A 10,795-nucleotide genomic window follows, 5' to 3' on the forward strand; every position below is an offset into this window, starting at 1 on the left:
CCTTTTTAGTATACCCTCCAATACAAATCAGGGTAGGCCAATCAAAAAGTTTAGAGCAGACTGATTTGTGTATTTGTAGTCTATCTGACCCTGTCCGTATAAGACAGCATCTCAGGTAATTGACTGATCACTACCTCTCATTGGAGAGCTGAGGCTCAATCATTACACTGCTATGCTACACACCTCTGACTCTGGCAGTGCATTTCAAACACCTCATTTAGCTGAAGAAGATTCATCCAATCATAGGGCCAGTTACTGAGTGGCCGATACATAATGGTGTTACCATTGAAGCCTCTGGCACTATTCAACAACATGACACTTAACAGAGGATGACAAATAATTACAGAGAGAGAGTGAGTGAGTGAGTGAGTGAGTGAGTGAGTGAGTGAGTGAGTGAGTGAGTGAGTGAGTGAGTGAGTGAGTGAGTGAGTGAGTGAGTGAGTGACGGTGGGTGGGTGGGTGGGTGGAAGGGTGTGGGTGTGTGTGTCTCTATGTCTGTGTTTGTGTGTGTGGGTGTGGGTGTGGGTGTGTGGGTGTGGGTGTGTGAGTGTGTGTAAGAAGATAGTAGCTCTGACTGGTATGCATGTCACTTTTTTCATGAACTGCTGATACTCTGGAAGCCATTTTCACGCTTCCCTGTCGACCATTTCACACCAAATTAGGGCAGAGGGCTCTGCATGGCTTCCAAAAGTGGATGTTCTATTCCTACAGTATAAAGTCAAACACTCTCCTATTTATGCAGTCTAAAGAGTTATCTTGAATGATTTAATACACAGTAAATTTTAACTGGGAGCAGAAGCGGAAAATAAATCTACAACATTTTCCACTATCTCAGTTTGCCCTTTAGATTCACCTAAGTCTTCAGTAAACATTATTTTTCCGCCTTTGTAATGGAAATGTGATGCAGGGTCAGTCATTAGCGGATATAATGAGGTGAAAGAGACAAACAACCTAAGCCCTGTTGGTTTTTTGTAATATTAATAATTAATTTCTGATTAAGTGGCTAATTGAAGTTTAAAGGTGAATGTCAATGGGAATGCCATAGATCTTTTGAGACAGGGGAGAGGAGGGGAGGTAGATAGATGGGAGAGAAGGGAGGGTCAGAGGAAAAGGAGGAGACAGTCCAGTTGACAGTTGACAGTAATCCCAGGTGTTCTCCTGTTACTCTGACAGCTCTTCCCATACTGAGCCTAATTCCCCAGGCGACATCACCTTTGTGTGCTGAGGACAGAGATTCAAGCACAGCAGCTTCCATCCGGCCTGGGGCGTCTGTCTGCCCTTTTGGCATTGAGAGTTAGCACTTCCACAACAAGATGGAAGGGCTCATCACCAGGGAAAGATGAGGAGGTGGGGGGATTTGGATTTACTGGGGTTTGAAACCTATAGTGACAAGATAGAGACATGCAGAATACTTGCATAATACACACATATTACGAACCACACGCATGCAGATATGCACACTAGAACACACAAGCAAAGACAGACAAATACACTGACATACACACGTCTCGTATACATTCACTGTGTACTGATTGTGACTCCTCACATCGACCCATCTTGTTTATTATGCCCCTGGTTAATCTACCACTCCATCCATGACACATTCAGACCTCATTTATCCAAAGATGGTTGACTTGAAAACAATGGGCTAATTCAGTCTCCAGTGGTAGGCTAACGTATTGGATGCAGTAATGCAATTTCACGATGGCTCCAAAATGATAGTTTCTATACTGGGATTCTCTGCGAAATTAAAAACAGTCAGCAGGGAATTCGAACCATGAAATACACAAAACAATCTTCTAAATGCAGAAACTACTCTCTCCTCTCCTCCTTTCCTGTCCCTCTCGCTGACTAAGCCCACCTCCTACTCTATAACTCAAATAGCTCTCGTCTCCCCCGTACTTCCCTTCCCTTAATGAGGCAGGGTGCTGTGACAGGACGGTTTGAGTCTGAGTGGCTGTAAAGTGTGGTGTGGATATGTTAGGAGGAATGTTATACAGTGGGGAAAAAAAGTATTTAGTCAGCCACCAATTGTGTAAGTTCTCCCACTTAAAAAGATGAGAGAGGCCTGTAATTTTCATCATAGGTACACGTCAACTATGACAAACAAAATGAGAAAAAAATATCCAGAAAAACACATTGTAGGATTTTTAATGAATTTATTTGCAAATTATGGTGGAAAATAAGTATTTGGTCAATAACAAAAGTTTCTCAATACTTTGTTATATACCCTTTGTTGGCAATGACACAGGTCAAACGTTTTCTGTAAGTCTTCACAAGGTTTTCACACACTGTTACTGGTATTTTGGCCCATTCCTCCACGCAGATCTCCTCTAGAGCAGTGATGTTTTGGGGCTGTCGCTGGGCAACACAGACTTTCAACTCCCTCCAAAGATTTTCTATGGGGTTGAGATCTGGAGACTGGCTAGGCCACTCCAGGACCTTGAAATGCTTCTTACGAAGCCACTCCTTCGTTGCCCGGGCGGTGTGTTTGGGATCATTGTCATGCTGAAAGACCCAGCCACGTTTCATCTTCAATGCCCTTGCTGATGGAAGGAGGTTTTCACTCAAAATCTCACGATACATGGCCCCATTCATTCTTTCCTTTACACGGATCAGTCGTCCTGGTCCCTTTGAAGAAAAACAGCCCCAAAGCCTGATGTTTCCACCCCCATGCTTCACAGTAGGTATGGTGTTCTTTGGATTCAACTCAGCATTCTTTGTCCTCCAAACACGACGAGTTGAGTTTTTACCAAAAAGTTCTATTTTGGTTTCATCTGACCATATGACATTCTCCCAATCCTCTTCTGGATCATCCAAATGCACTCTAGCAAACTTCAGACGGGCCTGGACATGTACTGGCTTAAGCAGGGGGACACGTCTGGTACTGCAGGATTTGAGTCCCTGGCGGCGTAGTGTGTTACTGATGGTAGGCTTTGTTACATTGGTCCCAGCTCTCTGCAGGTCATTCACTAGGTCCCCCCGTGTGGTTCTGGGATTTTTGCTCACCGTTCTTGTGATCATTTTGACCCCACGGGGTGAGATCTTGCGTGGAGCCCCAGATCGAGGGAGATTATCAGTGGTCTTGTATGTCTTCCATTTCCTAATAATTGCTCCCACAGTTGATTTCTTCAAACCAAGCTGCTTACCTATTGCAGATTCAGTCTTCCCAGCCTGGTGCAGGTCTACAATTTTGTTTCTGGTGTCCTTTGACAGCTCTTTGGTCTTGGCCATAGTGGAGTTTGGAGTGTGACTGTTTGAGGTTGTGGACAGGTGTCTTTTATACTGATAACAAGTTCAAACAGGTGCCATTAATACAGGTAACGAGTGGAGGACAGAGGAGCCTCTTAAAGAAGAAGTTACAGGTCTGTGAGAGCCAGAAATCTTGCTTGTTTGTAGGTGACCAAATACTTATTTTCCACCATAATTTGCAAATAAATTCATTAAAAATCCTACAATGTGATTTTCTGGATTTTTTTTCTCTCAATTTGTCTGTCATAGTTGACGTGTACCTATGATGAAAATTACAGGCCTCTCTCATCTTTTTAAGTGGGAGAACTTGCACAATTGGTGGCTGACTAAATACTTTTTTCCCCCACTGTATGTGCTCTTACCTCTGTGGGGCCCCCGGATGTGGCTGTGAGGGGGCGGTGGGTGTTCAGCTCAACAAAGGGCCCCAACCTGTGCAGATTAACAGTGCTGCTGTAATGTATTCACGTAGTGGCTTATCATACTGCTGTTATACAGCACTTTCTCTCCCAACATGCACTCCCACTCAAGCCTCCAACTGGGAGAACGGGCACCAAAATGACTAGAGATGATTACTTGTGGGATGCCAATTTGAATCCTGAGAGGGCTCTTGTCCGGTTCTATGACTAAAACTAAATTAGTTGGTGGGTTTGTTTAAAGAGAGTGTGGTTTGATGTCAGGTACAGAACAGAATGAATGTTCTTGGACTGCAGCAGAAAAGTGTTTTCTTCATGTGGTTAATATTTGAAGAGAGGAATGATGAGATACAGGCTCCAGATGCTGTCTCAGACGCTGTCTCAGATGCTGTCTCAGATGCTGTCTCAGATGCTGTCTCAGACGCTGTCTCAGATGCTGTCTCAGATGCTGTCTCAGATGCTGTCTCAGATGCTGTCTCAGACGCTGTCTCAGATGCTGTCTCAGATGCTGTCTCAGATGCTGTCTCAGACGCTGTCTCAGATGCTGTGTCAGATGCTGTCTCAGATGCTGTCTCAGATGCTGTCTCAGATGCTGTCTCAGATGCTGTCAGACGCTGTCTCAGATGCTGTCTCAGATGCTGTCTCAGATGCTGTCTCAGATGCTGTCTTGCATAATGGCTTGAGGAGGACAAGCGGATTGTTTGTAGTTGTACACCAGAGAGTTAACTAGGGAGAGGAATAAGTAGTATGTTAAGGACAGGGCATTGGGGCAGATGGAATAGTAGTCATTACAGAATATGGGCCAAAGTCTGTTCTCTTTAGTCCCAAATCTTTTCTGTATTTAAAGCCCCCTCCATTGTTTTAGAGCAGGTCTTAGATTCAGTAATTTACCCGAGCCTAACGTCTTTGTTGAGCTTAATAAAGCTCAGACTATGGAGACAGAACGACATGGAATTACCAATTTTAACTGACCTCTACACATATTCTTACATCTGGACTTTATCACACAGAATGTGGGTTGCTAGTTTCGAGCACCTCTCAATATGCTTTTAAGTAATCCAACATTGGAGTTAAATCTATTTCTGGCACAGAGACTCTCTGCATGCATGTATACTCTGAATGAGAATTGGGTCCTTGACATTTGCCCCTGTTTTCATCTTCTAACAAGCCTTGCTTTTCAGTGCTGGCAGGCACTAACATTGGTCCAATAGGCGCCTGTTTGAGAGTGGTTGATTAAGACCTTGGCATCACCAACACTGGGCGGCACACACACAATGGAGGTACCAGGTGCTGTTTTGTGCGGCTGAAGATAACGATGTTAATTAGGCCTGTACTTGGTAAAGAACACAGTAGTCATGGCTGGGATAGGCTGGGATGTGGCTGAGATAGGCTGGGATGTGGCTGAGATGGGCTAGGCTGGGATGTGGCTACCTGGGATGTGGCTGAGATAGGCTAGGATGTGGCTGAGATAGGCTGGGATGTGGCTACCTGGGATGTGGCTGAGATGGAATAGGCTGGGATGTGGCTACCCGGGATGTGGCTGAGACGGGCTAGGCTGGGATGTGGCTGAGATGGGCTAGGCTGGGATGTGGCTACCTGGGATGTGGCTGAGCGGGATGTGACTGGGATAGGCTGGGATGTGGCTGAGATAGGCTACCTGGGATGGGCTTACTGGGATGTAGCTGGTATGCCTGGTGCAGAGTCAGACTGTGGTGGGGTAGTGGCTGTACGAGTGATGTGTCATGCCACATCCCCTGACCCCTGTACTGATGATGCTATTTTCTCTCTCTCTCTCTCTCTCTCTCTCTCTCTCTCTCTCTCTCTCTCTCTCTCTCTCTCTCTCTCTCTCTCTCTCTCTCTCTCTCTCTCTCTCTCTCTCTCTCTCTCTCTCTCTCTCTCTCTCTCTCTCTCTCTCTCTCTCTCTCTCTCTCTCTCTCTCTCTCTCTCTCTCTCTCTCTCTCTCTCTCTCTCTCTCTCTCTCTCTCTCTCTCTTCTCTCTCTCTCTCTCTCTCTCTCTCTCTCTCTCTCTCTCTCTCTCTGCGGGGTTAGAGGTGTGACAAGGAAGACCCCTGCTGTAGTGTGGATGAGAGAGAGAGAGAGAGAGGGGTGCCGTAGTAATCTAACTGTTTTACATTCCAATCACCTGTCCTAAGGCAGCCATTGTGCATTATAATGAATTGCCTTCCAGTGCGCCAGGCCAGGGCTACACTCTTGTAAAAACACAGCTACCTTCCTGTGCAGATAAAACTGCCTTGTAAAGATAAGATAACCATTTCCTCCCAGCTATATCGTCTATAGGGGTTATGTTAGATACAAGGCCATCGCTAGGGAACATACACTGAGTGTACGAAACATTAGGAACACCTTCCTAATATTGAGTTGCACCCCCTTTTGCCCTCAGAACAGCCTCAATTCATCAGGGCATGGACTCTACAAGGTGTCTAAAGCATTCCACAGGGATGCTGGCCCATGTTGACTCCAATGCTTCCCACAGTTGGCTGGATGTCCTTTGGGTGGTGGACCAGCAGTGTTGCAGTTCTTGACACAAACCGGTGCTCCTGGCACCTACTACCATACCCTGTTCAAAAGCACTTAAATATTTTGTCTTGCCCATTCACCCTCTGAATGGCACACATACACAATCCATGACTCAATTGTCTCAAGGCTTAAAAATCCTTCTTTAACCTGTCTCCTCCCCTTCATCTACACTGATTGAAGTGGATTTAACAAGTGACATCAATAAGGGATCATATCTTTCACCTGGATTCACCTGGTCAGTCTATGTCATGGAAAGAGCAGGTGTTCCTAATGTTTTGTACACTCAGTGTATGTGATGAATGGACATCACAGAGGGAAGGGAGCAAGGCAACACATCTCTGAAAGGGAAAGGACATGGGTATCTAGAGCGGAGCAGGGTTTTGGTTGGTGTTTTAATGGGGGGGGGGGGGGTCGATAGGGACTGTCTCTGAGCTGTTTTTATTCTACAGCTGGCAGCAGGGGACCTTAAAAAAGAGGGCTGCATCCAGACTTGCTTCCAATCAAAAAGGGGAAAGAGAAGTGAGAAAAAATAAGTGTCAAGCTAATAGATAGTCAGTGGCATGCAGTCTCCGTCTCCTAGCTGCTGCTCCCAGTCAACGCCTCAATCACACAGCCCTCTGTTCCCCCGGGGAGAGGAGAGAAGAGAGGGGGAAAACACAGTATTCCCAATATATTGCACTACTTTTGACCAGAGCTCATAGGGTCTGGTCAAAGGTAGTGCACTGTATATGGGGTAGGGTGCCTTTTGGACACACCCAGAGACGTCAACAGTCTGACAGAACACACTGCAACTACACAGCTCTGCCCCAACACCCCCAATATAGGATCACAGTCACTATAGAGCCACGGCTGACAGCTTTAACAGCTTTATCTCTGACTAAAATACAAGACTCTTAGTTATAACTCTCAGCATGGAAGTTAGCAAGTCTCTTAGTTATAACTCCCACCATGGAAGTTAGCCACAGCCACAGATCCTTCTCCTCAGAAAGCAGGCAAAAAACATTATGCCCTGAGCCGTGATTCACAGGCCTGACATTAAAGCGCACTTTGTAAATGTAACTTAATCTAGAGGGTAAATACAGCAAATGTCATCCTCTGTTCCCTGTACACAGAAACAATAAACAGAACATGTCGACAGAATGTTATATCGCTGAGCCGAGTCGGGGTTACATAAGATTTATGAAGTGTCGAGCCGTAATGATTCTATATAGCTGGGGGATTGATAGCAGTTTGGTGCTCAAGCATTTCTGGCTGGGATGTTAGTTCAGCAGATTTGTCCCTGTCTTCACTAGTACTGCCTTGTCAATTATTTAGAAGAGCAAAACAAAAGCCCAGAAAAAGACAGCAGCACTTGGTGTTGGAGCATCGTCTCATTTACTCATCTACATTCCCAGAGGAGCGCTCGTATGTTAAGGCCATAATAAGAGCCTGTGTTTCATCCCTGTGTGTTGTGAGTCCCCTCTCTCTCCATCTCACAGAGGAGCGAGGGACGAACAAAGAAGAGCACATTCGTAGCATGGTAACAAAAAGGATTCGTATAAAAATGTTTGTTGTGTACATTCTGTACTGTCAGTGTAGAGGAAGAGAGGAAAATAATGGTTAGTTATTTTGGTGAGTGGAAAGGAGACAGGCGAAAGAGAGAGCTGAGAGAGAGAGGGAGAGAGGGAGAGCGAGCGAGCAAGATCGAAAAATGGCAAGAGAGACAAAGAGAGAGAAGAGAAAGAGAAACAGAGAGAGAGGGAGAGATGGCGGGAGAGAGAGACTGCAAGGACAGGCATTAGGCTCTGTCAGAGCTCTAATGGAAAAAGCAGGTTCTCTGTGTCACGCCTGCTACTATGCTCTGATGGATGGGGAGGTTAACCGTCGCTGTGAGTTAGCTACACATGGAGCCCCCAGAGCCATGTTCCCCCTGTGGCACAGGATCAGTAGGAGCCAGCCAATCACACCAGCCACAATCACAGGATCAGTAGGAGCCAGCCAATCACACCAGCCACAATCACAGGATCAGTAGGAGCCAGCCAATCACACCAGCCACAATCACATGATCAGTGAGACCTGTCCAATATCACCAGCCACAATCACATGATCAGTGAGACCTGTCCAATATCACCAGCCACAATCACAGGATCCAAAGGCTATATATATGCGTCCCAAATGGTACCCTATTCACGCAACCTCTGACTCTTCCCTGAGACCACCTTCTTACCTGGGGTTTGACTGTACTTAACCTGTCACCGTGGGAACGGGGTGAGGCCTGATGTATGTGTTGGTGATGTTTGGAAGGTGATGGTTTACTGTAAACAGGGTTAAATCAAGTCTACTCACATCACAAGCTCCCTCGAGAATATACGTATATATTTTCTACTTTAGAAGATGGTAGTTTAGTTTTCTTATGGCTCCCAATAGCATCACATTCGAAACCAAATTTCCATCTATGATACCTCAGTCTCTTGCAGAGGAGGGTGTTTGCGGTGTGAAGGAGCTGTAGCGCAGTGGTCAAGGGGAAGTTAATAGATTCAGTGACATTGTCAGGGACAGTTTTGAACAAAGCAGGTACAAAGTGAGTGTGTGAGAGAGAGAGAGAGAGAGAGAGAGAGAGAGAGAGAGAGAGAGAGAGAGAGAGAGAGAGAAGAGTGGGCAGTGATGATGGTAGTGTTCACTGGGTGACTAAGAGGGGGACTAATGAGGAGAGAGAGTGAGAGAGTGTGGCTAGATGATTAGTGGCTCAGTGCGCTGGGGGTTGTGTCATTGATAAGAGACACAGGGAGTGCAGTGACCCCTGGGATTGGTGGTTTACTCTATATGTCACAGAGAGAATGAAACTAGCCTCCCTTCAGGAAAGAGCTCCATCACACAGACACACAAAATGCACTTAGGCGTGAACACACTCACACAGACACACACTTAAAACACATGCACATGAAACAGTCATGCATACACACACACACACCGAGCTCTGTCATGCGTGACAGGGAAGCAGAGGGGTTAACTCTGTGTGGTGCTAGGGGGCAGCTTGAGAGAGGGATCTTTCATGATGAGTAACAGCAGAGGAGAACTTGGCTGCAGCACAAGGTGTATGTTTCTTTCTCCCTTAACTTTCCAGGCCAAGGTTCTATCTCAAATAACTTCATTATTTACCTTTCTCTTCTCTTGCTCACTGCCTGAGGGTGCTGGGTAAAATAGTCTGTGAACAGATAATAAGGATTCATCCAGTTAAACAAAAATAAGCCTTGTGTTTTTTTATGTTTCAAGTAGCTGTACATATCTAATGGGCTATTCCTATTTGTGAATTTAAAAAGGACTTGACTGCTGCGCTTGTATGGAAACAACATTTATAACATACAGTATGTGATATACCAAGACATCAAGTTATAACTAGCCCAGTATGCTCTCTCGCTTTAGTCAATATATAAAGCCTGTAGATCGATACATCTTAGCAGCTGGTCTTATAGCAAAGATGACACAGCAGTCCATCACCTTCAACTCCAGTCAATGGAAAGCATTGTTGGTGGACGTCACCTACCATTCATCAGTGAAGCACTCTAGTTAGACAGATAGGACCAAATCAAATCAAATCAATTTGTATTGGTCACATGCGCCGAATACAACAGGTGCAGACATCACAGTGAAATGCTTACTTACAGCCCTTAACCAACAGTGCATTTATTTTTAACAAAAAAGTAAAAATAAACAACAACAAAAAAAGTGTTGAGAAAAAAAAAGAGCAGAAGTAAAATAAAATAACAGTAGGGAGGCTATATATACAGGGGGGTACCGTTGCAGAGTCAATGTGCGGGGGCACCGGCTAGTTGAGGTAATATGTACATGTGGGTAGAGTTAAAGTGACTATGCATAAATAATTAACAGAGTAGCAGCAGCGTAAAAAGGATGGGGTGGGGGGGCAGTGCAAATAGTCCGGGTAGCCATGATTAGCTGTTCAGGAGTCTTATGGCTTGGGGGTAGAAGCTGTTGAGAAGTCTTTTGGACCTAGACTTGGCACTCCGGTACCGCTTGCCGTGCGGTAGCAGAGAGAACAGTCTATGACTAGGGTGGCTGGAGTCTTTTACAATTTTGAGGGCCTTCCTCTGACACCACCTGGTATAGAGGTCCTGGATGGCAGGAAGCTTGGCCCCAGTGATGTACTGGGCCGTACGCACTACCCTCTGTAGTGCCTTGCGGTCGGAGGCCAAGCAGTTGCCATACCAGGCGGTGATGCAACCAGTCAGGATGCTCTCGATGGTGCAGCTGTAGAATTTTTTGAGGATCTGAGGACCCATGCCAAATCTTTTCAGTCTCCTGAGGGGGCTGTGACCATTATCGCAGTGTGTGTGTGTGAGAGAGAGAGAGCGAGAGCGAGAGCAAGAGCAAGAGCGAGAGCGAGCGCGAGAGCGAGAGCGAGAGAGAGAGAGAGAGAGAGAGAGAGAGAGAGACAGAGAAACGTTGATGAACCCCCTTGGGGTACCCCCATATTAATTTAGCTGCGGCGGGCAGCCACTGCTCAATTGTTGCTGCCACTCCAAAATATATGAATAAAAACATATATACATATGCAGAATATTATATATTATTTTCAGAGCACAAAAATTGGGAGG

This window comes from Coregonus lavaretus (assembly GCF_964263955.1).
Source record: "Coregonus lavaretus genome assembly, contig: HAP1_SCAFFOLD_2441, whole genome shotgun sequence".
Classification (NCBI taxonomy): Eukaryota; Metazoa; Chordata; class Actinopteri; order Salmoniformes; family Salmonidae; genus Coregonus; species Coregonus lavaretus.